The 20,075-nt window shown below is 37.6% G+C and overlaps 1 long non-coding RNA gene across 1 annotated transcript in view; it reads right to left on the bottom strand.

The window, feature by feature from the left end:
• The window catches only part of LOC136848922 (uncharacterized), a 390,446-nt gene extending 370,901 nt beyond the window's left edge, over positions 1 to 19,545 (bottom strand). The window contains exon 1 of the long non-coding RNA XR_010856181.1: positions 19,154 to 19,545. This is a non-coding gene — a long non-coding RNA (uncharacterized lncRNA). The remainder of the gene's footprint in view (positions 1 to 19,153) is intronic.
• Between the last annotated feature and the right edge of the window lie 530 nt (positions 19,546 to 20,075).

Raw genomic sequence — 20,075 nt, 5'->3', positions numbered from 1 at the left:
TAACTTTAGTGATAAATAAACCCTACGGGTTTATCATACCTCATTTAATGTACTCGAGACCATAGAAATACATTATTGAAAATGCTTTTCAGCCTAACAGCAATATCTGGATAAAACAGACAGTCGCCACAGTAATACCTGGATAAAAAAGGACAGGCGGCACAATAATACCTGGTTAAAGGCGACATACAGCACAGAAATACCTGGATAAAAGAGACAGTCACTGCAGTAATACCTGGATACAGAGGAGAGACAGTACAATAATAACTGGATAAAAGGGACAGTCACTACAGTAACATCTGGATAAAAGGAATAGTCACCACAGTTAAACCTGGATAAAAGGAACAGACAGCACAGTGATGCATGGTTAAAGGTGAAAGACAGCACAGTAATACCTGAATAAACGAGACAGTCACCACAGTAATACCTGGATAAAAGTGACAGACAGCATAGTAATATCTGTTTAAAGGGGACAGCTGGCACAGTGAGTGACACCTGGATAAAAGGGACAGTCGTCACAGTAATACCTGGATAAGAGGGACAAAGAGCAAGTAATACCTGGTTAAAAGGGACAGACAGCAGTAATACCTAGATACAAGGGGCAGTAATACCTAGATAGAAGTGACAGACAGCAGTAATACCTGGATACAAGGGACAGTAGTCACAATAATACCTGTATAAAAGGGACAGACAGCACAGTAATACCTGGGTGAAAGAGACAGCCACCACAGTAATGTATGGATAATAAGGGCAGTCACCATAGTAATACCTTGATAAAAGGGACAGTCACCACAGTAATTTCTGGATAAAAGAGATAGTCACCACAGTAATACCTGGATAAAGGGACAGACAGCACAGTAATATCTGGATAAAAGGGACAGTCACAACAGTAATATCAGGATAAAAGGGACTGTCACTACAGTAATACCTTGATAAAAGGGACAGTCACCACAGCAATACCTGGATAGAAGTGACAGACAGCACAATAATATCTGGATAAAAGGGACAGTCACCACAGTAATATTAGGATAAAAGGGACAGTCACCACAGTAATAACTGGATAAAAGACATTCACAACAGTAGTATCTTGATAAAAGGGACAATCACCACAGTAATACCTGGATAAAAGGGACAGTCACAACAGTAATATCTTGATAAAAGGGACAGTCACCACAGTAATAACTGGATAAAAGGGACAGACACCACAGTAATACCTGGTTAAAGGAGAAAGACAGCACAGTAATACCTGGATAAAAGGGAGTTACCACAGTCATACCTGGATAAAAGGGACATTCACCACAGTAATACCTGAATAAAGAGGACAGACAGGACAGTAATACCTGAATAAAAGGGACAGTAACCACAGTAATATCTGGATAAAGGTGACAGTCACCCCAGGAATACCTGGATAAAAGGGACAGTCAGCACAGAAATACCTGCATAAAAGGGACAGTCACCGCAGTAATGCTTGGATAAAAGGGACAGACAGCACAGTGATAACTGGTTAAAGGTGACAGACACCACAGGAATACCTAGGTAAAAGGGACAGTCACCAAAGTAATGCCTGGATAAAAGGAACAGAGCACAGTAATACCTCGTTGAAGGGGACAGACAGCACAGTAATACCTGGATAAATGGATAGTCATCACAGTTATACCTGGATAAAAAAAAGGACAGATAGCACAGTGATACCTGGTTGAAGGGGACAGACAGAATAGTAATACCTAGATAAAAGGGACAGTCATCACAGTAACACCTAGATAAAAAAAACAGACAGCACAGTAATACCTGAATAAAAAGGGACAGTCACCACAGTAATATCTAGGTAAAAAGTACAGCCACCACAGTAACACCTGGATAAAAGGGACAGTCACCACAGTAATTTCTGGATAAAAAAGACAGTCATGACAGTAATACCTGGATAAAAGGGACAAACAAGCACAGTAATATCTAGATAAAAGGGACAGTCACTACAGTAATACATGTATGAAAGGGACAATCACACACAGTAATAACTGGATAAAAGGGACAGTCACCACAGTAATACCTAGATAAAATGGACAGTCGCCACAGTAATACCTGGATAAAGGGGGACAGACAGCACAGTAATAACTGGATAAAAGTGAGTCACCACAGTAATACCTGGATGAAAGGGACAGTCACCATAGCAATACCTGGATAGAATGGACAGACAGAAGAGTAATACCTTGTTAAAGGGGACAGACAGCACAGTATTATCTGGATAAAAGGGACAATACCACAGTAATATCTGGATAAAATTGACAGTCACCACAATAATACCTGGATAAAGGGGACAGACAGCACAGTAATAACAGGACAAAAGGGACAGTCACCACAGTAATACTTGGATAAAAGGGACAGTCACTACAGTTATACCTGGATAAAAAAGTACAGTCACCACAGTAATGCTTGAATAGAAGGGACAGAAAGCAAGGTAATACCTGGTTAAAGGGGACAGACAGTGCAGTAATACCTGGTTAATGGGGACAGATAACATAGTAATACCTGGATAAATGGGACAGTCACCACAGTTATACCTGGATAAAAGGGACAGACAGCATACTAATAACTGGTAAAAAGGCGAAAGACATTTCAGTAATACCTGTTTAAAGGTGTCAGACAGCACAGTAATACAAGGCTCAAAGGGACACTCACCACAGCAATACCTTGACAAAAATGACAGTCACCACAGTAATACCTTGATAAAAAGAGACGGTCACCACAGTAATACCTGGATAAAAGGGACAGACAGAGAAGTAATTTCTGGTTAAAGGGACAGTCATCACAGTAATACCTGGGCAAAAAGACAGACAGCACAGTTATACCTGGATAAAAGGGACAGTCACCACAGTAATACCTAGATAAAAGGGACACATAGATTACTAATACTTGGATAAAAAGGACAGTTATCACAGTAATGCCTGGATAAAAGGGACAGTCATCACAGTAATACCTGGCTTAAAGGGACAGTCATCACATTAATACCTGGAAAAAAGGGAGTCACCACAGTAATGACTGTAAGTTCACCTACGACTGTTCGAGGGTGAACGTTCACATGAAAAAGTAGAACTGCCAGTTGGACATCAAGAAAAAAAACCCTCCCCCATCTCCCTACCTTCCTCCTTCCCTCTTCCCTCCCCCTTTCCATTTTCCCTCCCCCTACACCTAGACTGTCATTCAGAGTTTTCCTGGCCAGGGCTGGGTTGGGCAGCTAATAATATATAATATATATATATATATATATATATATATATATATATATATAGAGTTTGGAGATAAGAGAGAGAGAGAGAGAGAGAGAGAGAGAGAGAGAGAGAGAGAGAGAGAGAGAGAGAGAGAGATGAAAAAAGGGTGAAAATATCTTGTTTTGGATTATCAGTATGTATTATTGATAGTTCAATTTATTTTGCCCTGGCAGCTATCCAACGTCCGAATGTATTTCTGGTGTCATAAATTATTCACATTTATGGTCATATTTATCAATACATGGGAGCTTTTCATTTTCTTTCTGTTGAATGATGTTTATGACTTTATGTAGTAGATTTTGTAGTTTGTGCTTTATTTTATTATTTATTTATTTTTTTTTTTTGGTGGGGGGCGGCCGGCGAGGTATATTTTGTCACCCTGGATATTCGGAAAAAAAGTGTCAGTAAATATCAACATCTAAGGATTAAAGATTTGGGAAAAAAGTTTGAAAGCATGATATTTATGTTTAAGCTATCAATTGTCACACTTTTGCCCAAACTGATCACATATTTACCTGCTTACTAACTTACATGAGCTATTTCATATAGTTACTGACTATTTAAGCAACTATACATATACCCCAACTGAATCGAGAAAATATCATCACGCTTTATGATTTTTTTTTCTCATGAACAGTAAGCGGTGTTACTTTCATAATCCTATAGCAAAAAAATTTTAAGCTTGTGAATTTTCAAGTATGTTACGGATCACTATTTAAACAGAATAAGGAGTAATTACGATATTGTTTTTTCTGCAAAGCACACTAAAATCCAGATCCTTTCCCACCTAATATTCTTTTTTCTCTTATCTAATCGACAGGAATTATAGTTTAAAGAATTTATGTTATATATAACATTAATTCTACATTTTTTCCCTGTAGCCATAATTAATGAAATATTTCTAATGCTTTCATTTTTTCTTGATTTATCTTTGGTTTTCTATTAAATATCTACTGTTGTCGGTGAGCACGACGAAACCGTTAGTACACGGCGAAAAAATAATCCAGTTCGTGTCTTATCTTTTTTACGATTAAGTAGCGATTTAGGCTTGTTTTAAAATGGCTTAGCACTCAATAATTTTGTATACCAAAATCTTTAAACATCCTTTGATTATTGGTGATACTCTTTCAGTTTCAATATTCTCTGCCATGATTACCTGTATAGCAATTCCTAGTGTTCTTAAGACCTAAATTAGAAAAGCGATATGAATTCCCTGGGAAAAATGGATAAATTTCTGGTCATTCCAGAATCTGTCAAAGTTCAAGATGTCCCTTCAGTCGTACTCAGTGTGGGATTTAATAATGTGAATGCCTCGAAGATTGCAGCTGACTGAGTAAATCAAAAAGCAACAAGGATGCAATTTCCGCTGATGAAGAGATCTTAGATTAGCTCTAATCAACGTAATAAATCGTGAAATTATAGAACAACATAATATTAATGAATCATTTATATGCAAGTTTCTCTCTCTCTCTCTCTCTCTCTCTCTCTCTCTCTCTCTCTCTCTCTCTCTCTCTCTCTCTCTCTCTCTCTCTCTATAGTATTTACAAAGGGATGTTAAATAAACGCAAAGGATAACATAGCGAAAAGTAGATAAAAGGAAATATCAGAGGAAAATAACAATTACGTGACCTGTCGATATAAAAAAAAATGTAAGCAAGATCAGAAATAAAAATGGAACGAATGGATTATTTCTTCGCAGGTAATTCCTGTCAGAAAATGGTTACAAAACCTAAAAACTGGAGACAAAGGAGTAATATCTTCTAAAGTGCCTGACTTCAGATGAATCTTTAAATGGAAGAAATAAAGTCCATTCTGAGGATGACTTTGTGAAGGAATAAGCAGACAAAAAACAGCGCAAATCCCTTCTCAAGCTTCAGTTAAAAAAGATTATTTCCACCTGCCACTCACACACACACACACAGATAAGGTTCTTTCGCTAACCCTGCTATTTCTAAATATTCTGCCATGTAACTATTTACTGACCCATTCAAAAATAGAGAAGGTATTTATTGAAGGCTTAAAGTACACATAGATTTTAACGTTCAAGCTGTATTCCTCTTATCTACAGCTTCCGGGTAATCTAAAGCAGCCATTCCTAAGCTAGAATTATCCACTTTTAAACAGCTACTCGATTACTCATTTCGGAATATGAAATATTTTCTTTGCATATCAATGTAATTGGCTTGCTTAACATCTATTTATAATATTTAAGTAGGATATCAGACTTTGTTAACACTCCCTGTATTATCAATTTTACAGTAATGTGCAGTGCAATGGGAAAAGAGATTACAGTGATGATAAAGATATCTGTCTTTGAACAGTAAATGCGAAATAGGAACAGAATTGGAAACAGCTCAATCAACTATTATTAATAAAATAAAAATGAACTCAAAGAATAGATTTTATGAAATGGTTTATGCGAGGAATACAACACAGGCGTGAAGATAAATTTACGGTTAAAGCATATATGAGAAGGGCAATGAAACATGTCTAGAAGCGAAAAGCATTAAAGTCACTGTCAGTTAAAGTTCAGAATTTAGGGCGGATCCTATCTTTTCACGACAAAAAGATATGACGGGAAGGGTTTCGAAATTCTGAGAAGACGGGAAATGGAAGAACACCCAGAGAATTATTCGGTAAACGATATAGACATTTTAATCAAAGGATTGTTTCCTTAGATGTTTAACTGTGAAAAGAAACGTATTCGTTGTTATTATATGTGAAGTTATTAATAAGGCTATTATTATTATTATCATTATAATTGTCATTGATCAACTTGAAGCAAACCTTATATGGAAGACCCTCCCACGGCATAACAAGCGCAAGATATAATAGAACAGGTGAACGCGTCTAACCCCGTAAAGAAAATCGACGATATAAAAACTTTTGTAATGGTTATCGCTACTATTGAATTAAATGGTTAATTAATGCTTTGTTTGCCTGAACTCCCATCCTGTCTGAGTCTTCATTAATATTTCTATATATATAATACTAACACTCTGAAACGTTTGTAAGCAGACTTCCCTTCCCCTCTCTCCCCGCCCCCTCCCCTCCCCAAATTTTCAAATTTAATGACCCAACGGGTCACGGTTGGTCTAGTTTCTTCTATGATTTCCTGAGACGTCATATATGTAGGTTTCGTTCTTCTGCTTCCATATCTACTTGTTCTTTGATCGCCTGTTCCTAATCTTTTCTTATTACATGTCCGAACCATTGCAGTCCCCGAGAACTCAAGTCTTTTATCCAGCTCCTGGAAACCAAATCTGTGTTCACACCTTTTTTTAAAATGAAGCTATGTAACTCGGAATTACTAAGACAATACCGCATTGTAATTTATAGTACTATTATAAAGCGTTTTTAACCTATGAACATGGTCATCAAGGGTGACAATAAAGACCCTTTCACATTCAACAGTAATTAAAAGGCAAACAGTTTTGGAGGGGTGGGAGCAAAGGCGTTAATGCAAGTGCCCTGTTGAAACAGTTTGTGGGAAGCGGCTACCTTCAGCTATGGAAGAAACTATACTTAGGTTTTTAGGAAAAAGAATGAATTAATTCCAGAGCACAGCAAGAACTTTGAAGCATTTTGCATTAATATTTTCACCATAGGTATAGGAAGCCTTACAAAAAGAGGAATAATATGTCTTAAATACTGTGAAAAAGGAAGTTAGGAGTCAACTATGACATCATACTCAGGATCATCTTCAAGTTCAACGGCATGGAGAAGGGGAAAGGAGGTGGAGACTGCCTCAGCAAGAAAGTCTTAATTTGTTCAAGTTCAGCACCATCTCCCACAACTTTCTTGATTCCGTCTTTCAGGCTTTCAGAAATTCATTAAGCCACCTGAGGAAGCAAACAGTTGTAGCAAGACTAGCATTATCTTCATACTACACTCTTATGTTTTCAAGATCAGTAATTACTTCTTAAGGGACGAGAAAAAGTTCCAGAGGACTAAGAGGGCTAACAGCACTAACCTGAGAAAAACCTGGCCAAGTAAGGTCTATCCTTTGTTGAAAATCAAGAACATATCCAACAACAATAAAGATGAGAAATTAATATACACTAATCATTGGTACAACAAATGAAGGAACACCTTTTAACACGTTTAGACACCATATCCAGTATAACATTTGTTTTGATCATAATCAGATAGTCCTAGTAGGGAACACAGTTGACCAGGATTTTATTTAGGCAGTAAGACATACTGAAAGATAGCCTGTGTTTGTTTTAGAAAATTACATTTTCCCTGCTTCATGCCGTCCCGTAGCTTAATAATATAAATAACTTATTTACACATAAGTAAGTGTGCGTATTCACACTGCCATCATAGTTCAACAGAACGACATAGCCTACTTCTGCGTCCAACGCAGCCCTGCCAAAGAGGTAAGCTGGAAAGCTGAACGAAGTTGCTCAGACGGATGCTAATTAAAAAAGATCCTTGCATATGTAACATCTTCATCTTAATGACTTAGAGCTATAATTCACTTTAGTGTATGTTAATGTTATGAAATTACAGATGAGGTTACCATGTCGTACTGGTCGCAAAAATAAAGATTTATCTTAGCTATAAACATCTGCATGATTTAAATTGTATACGTTTAGACAGTTTTCCCATATACGAGACCTCCAACTTATTTTTTCTTTTGAAATGCAAAGTTGTTGCAATATTAAAATTAATTTAAAATACATATCTGAAATTACTCTAATCACCCTCTTATTTTTAGCAAAGCATATAAAGACTTCAACTACATAAGGTTCCATCTGCAATCTCTCTAGCAAATAAAATATGCCAATGCCAATTAAACGCTTTTAGCCTTCTTAAGGGTATAGGGTATAGAATTACATATACAATGTTTCACATATATATATGCATATATATATATATATATATATATATATATATATATATATATATATATATATATATATATATATATATATATATATATATATATATATATATAGCTGACCCTTGAAAACTCTAAATAACAGCCGATCATTTACCATGGGTTGGAAGTAACATGTGGTGTGGTTTTAATTAACATGTCCCTGCTAAACCGAAACACCTGCCACTAAACCTAAGCACACCCCCACTAAACCTAAACACATCACCCCCCACTAAACCTAAACACACCCCAATTAAACCTACACATAGTCCACTAAACCCAAATACCCCTCGCACCAAAGCTAAACACGCCTCAACTAAACCTAAACACACAGCACCCACTAAACCTAAATACACCACCAACTGAAACTAAACATGCACCCAACTAAACCTAAACACACCCACACTAAACCTAAACACCCCCTTAATAAAAACACCACCCACTACACCTAAACACAACCACACTAAACCAAAAAATGCCCCGACTAAACCTAAACACATCAACCACTAAACCTAAACACCCCTCCCACCAAACCTAAACACATTCTCCACAAAACATAAACAACCCTCTCACTAAACCTAAATCCACACCCCATTAAACCTAAACACCCTGACTAAACCTAAACACACACCACCCACAAAAACTAAATACACCCCTCAATAAACCAACAGTAAACACACCCCCACTATACCTAAACTCACCCCACTAAACCAAAACACACACCCCCAATAAACGTAAACACCCATCTCACTGAACCCAAATGCACCCCCACTCACTAAACCTAAACACATCCACCACTAGACCTAAACACATCCTCACCCCCACTAAACCTAAGCACACCCCTACTAAACCTAAACACCTAACACCAACAAAACCTAGACACACCACTCACTAAACCTAAACACAACACTCACTAAACCTAAATGCACCCCTACTATACCTAAATGCAATCCCACTAAGCCTAAACACAAACCCCCACTAAACCTAAACACACCCCTCACTAAACTTAACTGCATCCTCACTAAACCTAAACACATGCCCCCTGCTAAAGCTAAACACAGCCCCACCAAACCTAAATACAACCTAAATCAAAACACACTAAACACAGCCCCACCAAACCTAAACACACCCTAAATCAAAACACACCCCCACTAAACTTGAACATCACCCCAATAAACTGAAACACACCACTAAACCTAAACACAAACATCCACTAAACCAAAGCAAACACCTATTAAACCCAAACACATTCCCACTACACCTAAACACACCCCCACTAACCCTAAACACATTACCCACTAAATCTAAACACCTCTTACACCAAACCTAAACACATCCCCACTAAACCTAAACACACAGCACCCACTAAACCTAAATGCACCTGCACTTAACCTAAACACACACCCAACTAAACCTAAACACACCCTCACTAAACTTAAACACCCCTAAATTGAAACACACCGCCCGCTAAAAGTAAATACATCATCCACTAAGCCTAAACACATCCCCCACTAAACCAAAACACATCCCGACTAAACCTAAACACATCAACCACTAAACCTAAACACCCCTCCCACCAAACCTAAACACATCCTCCCGAAACATAAACAACCTTCCCACTAAACCTAAATGCACACCCCATTAAACCTAAACACCCCCCCACTAAACCTAAACACACCACCCACAAAATCTAAATACACCCCTCAATAAACCTAAACAAACACCCACTATACCTAAACTCACCCCTCTAAACCAAAACACACACCCCCAATAAACCTAAACACCCATTTCACTAAACCTAAATGCACCCCAACTCACTAAACCTAAGCACATCCACCACTAGACCTAAACACATCCTCACCCCCACTAAACCTAGGCACACCCCTACTCTAAACCTAAACACCTAACACCAACAAAACCTAACCACACCACTCACTAAACCTAAACACATCACTCACTAAACCTAAACGCACCCCCACTATACCTAAATGCAACCCCACTAAGCCTAAATAAACACCCCACTAAACCTAAACACACCCCACACTAAACTTAACTGCATCCTCACTGAACCTAAACACATGCCCCTGCTACAGCTAAACACAGCCCCACCAAACCTAAACACACCCTAAATCAAAACACACCCACACTAAATCTAAATACACCTCCACTAAACTTAAACATCACCCCAATAAACTGAAACACACCACTAAACCTAACACACACACCCACTAAACCAAAACACACACCTATTAAACCTAAACATATTCCCACTATACTTAAACACACCCCGACTAACGGTAAACACATTGCCCACTAAATCTAAACACCTCTTCCACCAAACCTAAACACACAGTACCCACTAATGCACCTGCACTTAACCTAAACACACACCCAACTAAACCTAAACTAAACACACCCTCAATAAACTTAAAAACCCCTAAATTGAAACACATCACCTACTAAATCTAAACACATCACCCACTAAGCCTAAACACATCCCCCAGTAAACCAAAACACACCCTACTGTACCTAAACACATCCACCACTAAACCTAAACACCCCCTCCACCAAACCTAAACACATCCTCCACTAAACATAAACACCCCTCCCACAAAAACTAAATGCATCTCCCACTAAACCTAAACACACACCTGCCAAAAAACCTAAACACATCCCTCAATAAACATAAACACACACCAACTATACCTAAACACACACCTCCACTAAACCTATACACACCCCACACTAAGCCTAAATGCACCATCCACTCACTAAACCTAAATCTGCCCCCATTCACTAAACCTAAACATCCCTCCCACCAAACCTAAACACATCCTCAGCCCCCACTAAACCTAAATACACACCACCCACAAAAACTAAACACACCCAACTAAACCTAAACACACACCTCACTAAACCTAAATGCACCTTCTACTAAACCTAAACACATACCCCCTGCTAAAGCTAAACCCCCCACCAAACCTAAACACACCACCCACTTAACCTATACACACCCTCACTAAAACTAAACACACCCTCACTAAACCTAAACACACAGCACCATTAAACCTAAACACAAACCTTGATACAGAATTATTAATCACAGTGACTGGAGCATTTTTTTTTTTTTGTCTCGGCTTCGTTTACAACAGAAAATGGATCTATAGTTATGTCTGTTCTTGTCTGCCTGTCATGGCAGTACAGATTTGAAATCTACCCTATTAAGTAAGTTGGATCAAATGATGGCCACATGCCAAATTTTGTCTAGATCGGTCAAGCAGTTCGGATTTCTATACCACACAAACATTCATTTTTATATATAAGATACACACAAATGCACACACACACACATGCACAAATGCACACACACATTATATATATATATATATATATATATATATATATATATATATATATATATATATATATATATATATATATATATATATATATATATATATATATATATATATAAATTACAAATATTATACTGTTCGACCTCTTCTTTGATCTACTAGAAGTATAACCAAAAAAAAGACAAAACAAAAAGGGAAGCACCAAAAAAAGCTTCTTCTTTGTATAACAGTGCAGAAGGGAAGCCAAGAGTTGGTTGTTGTGTTTCAAAACACGCCAACCGTCTTAAGATGATTTTAAGTTTAGTTTAAGGACCTATCCAACAGGGTAGGTTTTACTAGGGCCACCTTTAATTAGGGTATCCCTTAGATCACTTTGCCCTTAACTTCATACTGGCGAGTTCTTGTTATGTTTTCAGGCTACCCGCAGGCTACAAAGGGGGAGTTGTTTACAAGCAACCACCCACGCACTCGACCCAGGTCAGCAGTCCAGTGGTCACCAGCAGTGAGAGCACAAGCGTGTCTCTCTCTGTCTCTCTCTCTCTCTCTCTCTCTCTCTCTCTCTCTCTCTCTCTCAGCTTCCCCCCTTTGTCCTCTAATCTTTACGGAACCGCCAGGGAAGTACTTCAACTGACCCTGGGTGTCAGATGCAAGTGATCATAGCATTAAACGACTAAGGTAAGTCTGAAGATGACAATTACTCACATACCCTTGTTTGGAGAAGGAATAGCCATAATATACCCGAGAACTGCTTATAAGAGCATCAGGAGAGCTTCTCAGCTGTTGCGTCATACCCTAACAGAGGGGGAATTATCGTGTCCGAAGGGGACGAAGTTGGAGCTGTTATTGGCTCCCGTAAGGTTGTCTATTTTCATTCAATGTTTTTGTTGAACTAGATGGTTGATTAAGGTGGTTTATTTAATTCCTTGTTCAGAATAAATCAAAATATTCAATAACCTCGTTTCAACTGGCGACCGAATCTAATAAAGTTAATTATCTGTCTTTCTGGGTAACTTTTAGCCTTAATTGATGGAATTACATGGGTCTTAGGTAAAGCAAAGCCATATAAATCACAGTAATTAATAATTAAACTCTTCCACCGAAGGACTCACATAACAATATATATATATATATATATATATATATATATATATATATATATATATATATATACTATATATATATATATATATTAATAATAGGACCTCTTTTAATATGAATGGTATCTAGCAGAGATATTTGTTCAGAAAAAGTTACAAGCTCTCTAGGACTAATAGTCCTCATCGTCTGTTGTTAGTCCTAGAAAGCTTGTAAATTTTCCTGAATAAATATCTCTGCTAGATACCATCCAGTTTAAATGAGGTCCTGTTATTAGTGAATTAATACATAGAATAACTGTGTAAGTGATACAATTATATAACTATATATATATATATATATATATATATATATATATATATATTCAAAAGACGAAACCTCTTCATATGGAACAAGCCCACAGGGGCCACTGACTTGAAATTCAACCTTCCAAAGAATATGGTGTTCATTAGGAAGAAGTAAGAGGAGGCAAAGGGAAATACAGAAAGATGAGATCACACTTATCAAAAAGAAAAAATAAATTAATAGATTAATTCATAGATAAAAATGTATCAAAATGCAAAGAGAATAGTATTAGGGTAGTAATGCACTGCATCTTCGCTTGAACTTCTCAAGTTCCAATTACACGACATCCTCTAGGAGGCTGTTCCACAGTCCAGCAGTGTGAGGATTAAAGGACCTCTGGAACAGAAGCATTTTGGTGCTGCTCTTCAGCGAATCTGGTCGCTCTCGGCAGGTAAAGGGGATCAGAGATCAATTTTGAATGTGAAAGATCTCTGCTGGAATACAACTTATGAAAAAGTGACAAACCAGAGATCATCCGTCGATGGTCTAAGCCATAACTGCTACTACAGAGAAACAGAAACCCACTACCACGAACCACTCTGTCTAAAAGAGATAAATCTCCGGCAGAAGCAGACATCCGCACAGGAGAACAGTATTCTGGTGAAGGAGGCACAGAGGACAACATAAATACTAAATATATATATATATATATATATATATATATATATATATATATATATATATATATATATATATATATATATATATATATATATATATATATATATATAATATATATATTTTAGTATATATATATATAACATATTATAAGTCAATAATTGGGGTGGCAATCTCCCTGCCAAGCATGAGACTTCATTAAATCACCTGTCATCTCACTGCACTATACTGTAGTGACAGAGAACTCATGGGGTTTCACCAAGACCACCAGGAAACAAGGCCTGTTGGATCTGATGTCATGACGTGATGACGTCATCCCTGGTGATACCAGGCTGACGACTCTTTCTCTCTTGAGCTTCCTTCCTGTACATCACTTACATGCAGGGATTTTTCGTGGTTTCATTGTTTTACTTTTGAACTGGACCATAAAACTTATATGGCATAATGAAGTAGCATGCCATGGATAAATCTAGTGTCTTTTATTGGACAAACTTATGATGGTAAGTAGATAAACTCAACAATAAGTTCACTGCAACAGGTTTTTGACTCTTGTCTCAGGATGCCATTAGGATAACTTTCAACTGCAATATAAAGTCTGCATTCATCACTGGAACCAGAGCTATGCCATGCCAGGAAAGCAAACAAACATACAGTTAGGTTTGTCTGATAAGGTAACATAAATTAGGCTTCTCCAAGTATAGCCTGCACCCAGGTGTAGCCTAAGAAAGCTGTAGCTTGAAAAAGGGATTTGGGTAGGCGTTGTAAACAACAAGGTAAGGTGCAATATAAAGAAAGACTGGTTTAGCCTAGATTGAGTTTTAGTAGGAATTCATATAAACTAGACTTAACAGAATCTAATATAGGCTAGCCTATGCCAAAGAACTCCCTGTGTAGCCAGAATCTAATATAGGCTAGCCTATGTCAAAGAACTCCCAGTGTAGCCTATGTCAAACAACTCCCAGTGTAGCCTATGTCAAACAACTCCCAGTGTAACTTGTGTCAAACAACTACCAGTGTACCCTAAGTTAAACACATCCCAGTGTAGCCTGTCAAACAACTCCCAGTTCAGGACTTAGCAAGAGCTTTGAAAATGGCACAGACATAGAAGTTATACAGTAGGTTCATCACAAGTGGAAGTACAGTATAATGATCAGGAAATAGGCAAGTTACCACTGACAGTAGTCAAAGGTAAGGGACAAACCTTATTGGGCCTAGATTGGTTAAGGTGAATAAAATTAGACTGGCCTAATATTCTAAGGGTTACAGGTACAAAACTGGAGCCTACAGAAGGAATTTCAATAACTAACCTAACCTCATTGCATTACTAACCTAACCTCATTGCATTACTATGTTTCAATGCTCATATATACATGTTGTACAAATATTAAATGACATCTCTCCTCTTCCACAGGCAAAGTTAAATACAGATTAATGAAATAGCATACTGTACGCCACAATGCCCTACCTACAGTTAAGGCTAACTCCGCAGTCATGCATTTGTTCACGTCGCTGTTGTACATCACTTAGGAGATTTCAAGATTCCCAGAGGTGCATGATACGAATACCACTGAGCAGATACTGAATGACTCGCAGAGAGCTGTCATTGCTGCATTTATTTCTAAAACACGCAATCGCATTGCTGTTAAAGAATTAGTGATTTCATTTTGGGCAATAATTTTAGATGATCAGTCATTCAAACATTTACCTGTGCTGAAATTCGTATTTGAACAACTGCAGTTAATAACTGATTTTGATTATTCATCAGAGCTGGCAATATTGTCTTCTTTGTTATATAATTGTTCCCCTCAAAGTTACATACTCTTCAGAGACAAGAAATTCCTAATATTGCCAAGTTACCATACATCAGGAGTGTGTGTGTTTCCAACAGTTCAGCCCAGCATCAGAACAAAATTACTCAAATTTTCTGATGTACATTAAGAATAAGTGTAAATTATTACTACCCAATGACAAAACAGTGATACTGATGGTGGATGAAACTCACATGAAACCATATTTTGATTATAAAGGCGGAAATATTATCTGTTCAGCCTTTGACAGTAGTGAAGCTCCAACAAGTGTATTTGTTTTTAAGTTGAACAACATAAAGTACAAATTCAAAGAAGTTGTACATATCATTCCCACTAAAAGCATGAAAGCTGATGTTCTGCACTACATGGAGAGGGTAATTATAGGCTTAGAAAAAATAGGTTTCACAGTGTTTTGCGTTGTAATATCATAATGCTTTCATGTATCCCCACCCATTTCAGAGTAACAGACCCCATTTTTTGTGTGTATGATTCATTACATTTGTTGAAATGTATCAGGCAGTACATTTGTTGAAATGTATCAGGAATAACTGGCTTGGCCAGAAAGATATTAATAAAACAATGGGGTTCCCTCGGTTCTCCTTTGGTTGAAATTACATTTTAGAAAATGAAATTCATTATGCACCATGCAGCTCCTTGACAAAGCTTTATAAGATAGAAGATGGTTTACTCTTGAAACATTCATATAAACTGTCATTAAAAGAGTTATCCCCCTCCACCTCTGAGAAACAAAATGTTCATTTAGTTTTTCAAGTATTCAATGCACTCAAGCTTAATTACCTCTTGGAAAAAATCACTGTGTGCCTTTTCATTCAGAAGTTGCAGAATATGTCAAAATTTTTTATATTCGTTGGATAATCATGAATGTAAAATCCCCATATATAGGTCAAAGGTTAAATAATAAATAAGCCACTCCAGTAAGTAATGAAGGTCATAGTGCAGAAGAAAATACCAAAATTAATAATTTGGGCTTCTACTAACGTTTTACTGAATAATTATTGTTCCGAAGAAAATAACTACAGGTATATTGTAGCCAACAAAAACTTAAATAAAATGATAAAGTTAGAAACTTTAACTATCAAATAATGGCGTATGTAAAAAGTAATAATTAATTCATTCACATATACAGCAGCAGAATAAACCATCTTTTTTGTGATGCATGTAAACCAATGCACTGCCGTCTTGTAATCTGACGTTAACACTATTATGTATAAATATCATTTAATATAATGACAAACATGTTTGTACTTCGGTATGTACTGTATTGTACCGGCAAATAAATTGTTTTGGTTCAGTATTTTATATTAATCTCATAACCTGCGCTCCGAGTTTGTATATTTGGTGTACACAAATTAGTGTAGACAAGAAAAATATGTAAATTAACTTATTACCATACCTGGCAAACAACAAATGGTCTATTTTAGTGATGTTTTGTTTACATTTATTTCCTCTGGCAGCGTAGTCAGTGCTAGCTACTCAGACCACCCTTGTCTATGACACAATAAATTACATCGAACAAGCCTTCTCTTTCAGCGGTCTTGGTTTCACACGTCAAACGGTTTGTCCAACCCGGTTGCCCAAGTTGTTTGTCAACAGGTTTGAAGCGGTGTCTCACGGTCAAACTAATTTACATCCAACCTAAGTGTGAGTTGTGCAGCTGAGACGCAAAGATGCTTCTGAACCAGGACACTGTTATCGCTATTGATTTGGCGGTGGCGCTTAAGAAAAAGAAAAAAAGATCTCAGCTGACAACAGATTGGTTGCTAAAAAGAGGCCAAATTTCTCTCGCAAACTTGCTTCTTGATTTAAGACTAGAGCCAGAGGACACGCGTAAATTTATATGAGAATGGACGGGGCAGCATATTTAGATCAACTGAAACTTATCACTCCTTTTACTAAGTTCAAGGACACAAACATGAGAATGACTATTGGTTTTGCTCATAGCGTTGCCCGTAAGTAGATATGTTCAAGTTCCTTTAGTATCTCCTAAAGAACAGATAACCCCCTGTTTCTAGTTATCTTATTGGCATACTCTTTAGCTTTAACTCAACATAAAACTGTATGTACTTTATATGTGAGGATAAATTAAAAAAAAAAAACTTCCATCTCATCCCTCTTTACTTTATTTTCCTCAATATTCATAACTGAGACGAGAAATATTGATGAACTCAACTGCTCAACATCTGAATAGCTGCTGAGGTTTGATGTTTGCCGACTGTTCACACGAGCCAAGTGTTAGTGGATAACTTAACCCAGGCCACAAAAGTCAAGCAGAGCTGGACTTCCTTCAAACCGTTTGTCAACGGCGTTGGCCAACCAAATACCTCGTTCACACGGTCAAATTTCGCTTCTAACTCGTGGTGGCAAACCGGGTTGGACAAACCGTTTGATCGTATGAAACTTGCTTAATAAGGCATCACATTGCATTTCTTCCGTCTTGTTTAAATTCCTGTACAACAGAGCAATAGTTTTGAATACACGTTTAGCAAAATGTGATTTTTCCCCACCATCCCCAACCCCTTGTAAATAAACCAACAAAGTCAATGACATAGAGTGGCAATCTCCCAGCCGAGCGTTTGACATGAAACTACCTGGCCCATTTCCCAGTACTGTACTGTAGTAAAACACTATGGCAGCACAATGTTTATTTCAGTCTCGTTTAATTATTATAAGAAATGTTTTATTTTTTCACTAGTAAATTATTCGTTACTGGACAATATAGCCAAAGTTCTGGAGACACGTTCAACAAAGTGATTTTTTTCCCGCCAAGCTCAGCGTCTTGCAAACTAACCAACAACATAAAAAACTAGTCTTTGGTGAGGAATTCAGGAATAACGACTATCGTAGAAAAGTATTTTTCAATTATGTCGAATAAAATTATCCTTGAAAGAAGGTCAATATAAAAACAGACATGCCAAACCAACAGGCATAGGTCTAGTGTTTGCTTGGCCAAACAAACGTTAGGCCTATGCCACCATTTTTAAAGAATGTATTTTCCAAGGCAAGTCGATTCGAGAACTTTTAACAGAAAAATTATTTTGATACATGCGAAAGTAAGTTGCACTTAACATAAGGCTTAAATGATTTAGCAAGTTACCAAATGAGCATTGGGGGCTAGGTTGTAGCCTTGGCTACCAAACTTCGTCTTGCTATTGCCAGTTTATGAGACATCGTTTGATGAAAGTATACATAAAACCAGGATTAGCTACGCATACAAAAAATACAACTATTTTTACTCTGAATCAAATCATGGAAATAGTCCTCTACGGTTTGTTACCGTCGTCCTAAAATACTGTCACCAAGTGTGACGTTTTCGGAATTTCGTTGAGAAACCACGTTTGACAAAAGGCGTTTTCCCGATAAAATACTTTTCCCAAACAACTCTAACCTTGTCTTTACTTGTCTAAAATTGAAAAACTGATGGCATAGATAATATCCTACAAGCCTACCCATAGTAAAACATTCTTAATGAACGACAAAATACAGCAGGTAACAAGGTTAAAAGACATGACTTAATGGCTCAACCAGAAACCTGTAGGCCTACTAACTAAGCATTTTGAATAACGATCGAGATCTCTACTACGCATTGTCTCGAATATGTAAGATTAGTGATGTCCTGATTCCAAAACTGAAATTGCTAGTGCATTCATGTAACACAATATGCGTTAAATAAAAGACATGGTAACTGATAAGACTACTGGTCTCAAAAGCATTTGCTAACAAAAAACTATGGCTAAATCAAACTCGGTAAGCTTCATTTACCTGTGAAATGTCATTCCACTTTCTCTCGACGAATTCCTGTGCCCATTTCTTCATTTGTAAGCCGCACAGCGAACCGTTGCGAAGATAATGCACTAAAATAACCGCGCGACACATAAAAAGAATCTACTCGGTTCCCGCGGGTACCGTGTTTGAAGACGGCCCGGCTGCACGGCGCATGCTCGGAGGCCGCTAGTTGCGCCAGGTACGCCAAAGTATGTAGACCTCTTCCCTATTTCTTTCTATCAGTCCACTCACCAATGTGGGTTTTATTGTGCGTCCACACCGGTGCTCAAAGATGCGCTTGCAGCTTGTATCAACATATTACCTAATAAGCTGTTACCATGTGAACTGTTGTGTCCAATAGCGAGAGCTGCATTGGTTTGGAATTGGCAGCGCTGATGGCTGAACTAAACACTCATGAGCCATCGGATAGGATGGCGGGGCACCCGGGACAACCGCTGATGTTGATTGAATTGTAATTTGCATCAAGCACATCCAGTACTGTGGGATTCCGTTACGGCTGGCTACAAGGACAGGGTAAACAAATCAGACGCATGGTCAGGACAATCTCAGATGCTATGGGAACAGATCAAGCTGAGTTGGAGAGGAAGATACGGGTCTGGTGGCCCAGTTAAGGGGAGAAATAAAGAAGACAAGGGGACGAAAATCCGGTGATTCTGCAGACAACGTGATACACGTTTGTACAGGAGTATCGCGCCATCGCTGCTGTGAATGTGTTCACAACTTTACTGGACGATGTTTCTAAACAACTGTTTAAATACTGTTGCAAGCATACATCAAAGCACGAGGTCAGTGTTCACAACATGTTTGAGCACCCGTCTGGAAGAGCCCTTAGGCCTATTAAGATAAAGTTGCATGATGTTTCGTCAGTAATGCATGTGACGGCATATATATGCAATAT

The sequence above is a fragment of the Macrobrachium rosenbergii genome, chromosome 20 (assembly GCF_040412425.1).
Source record: "Macrobrachium rosenbergii isolate ZJJX-2024 chromosome 20, ASM4041242v1, whole genome shotgun sequence".
Lineage (NCBI taxonomy): Eukaryota > Metazoa > Arthropoda > Malacostraca > Decapoda > Palaemonidae > Macrobrachium > Macrobrachium rosenbergii.
This window is presented reverse-complemented; position numbering and strand designations above follow the sequence as displayed.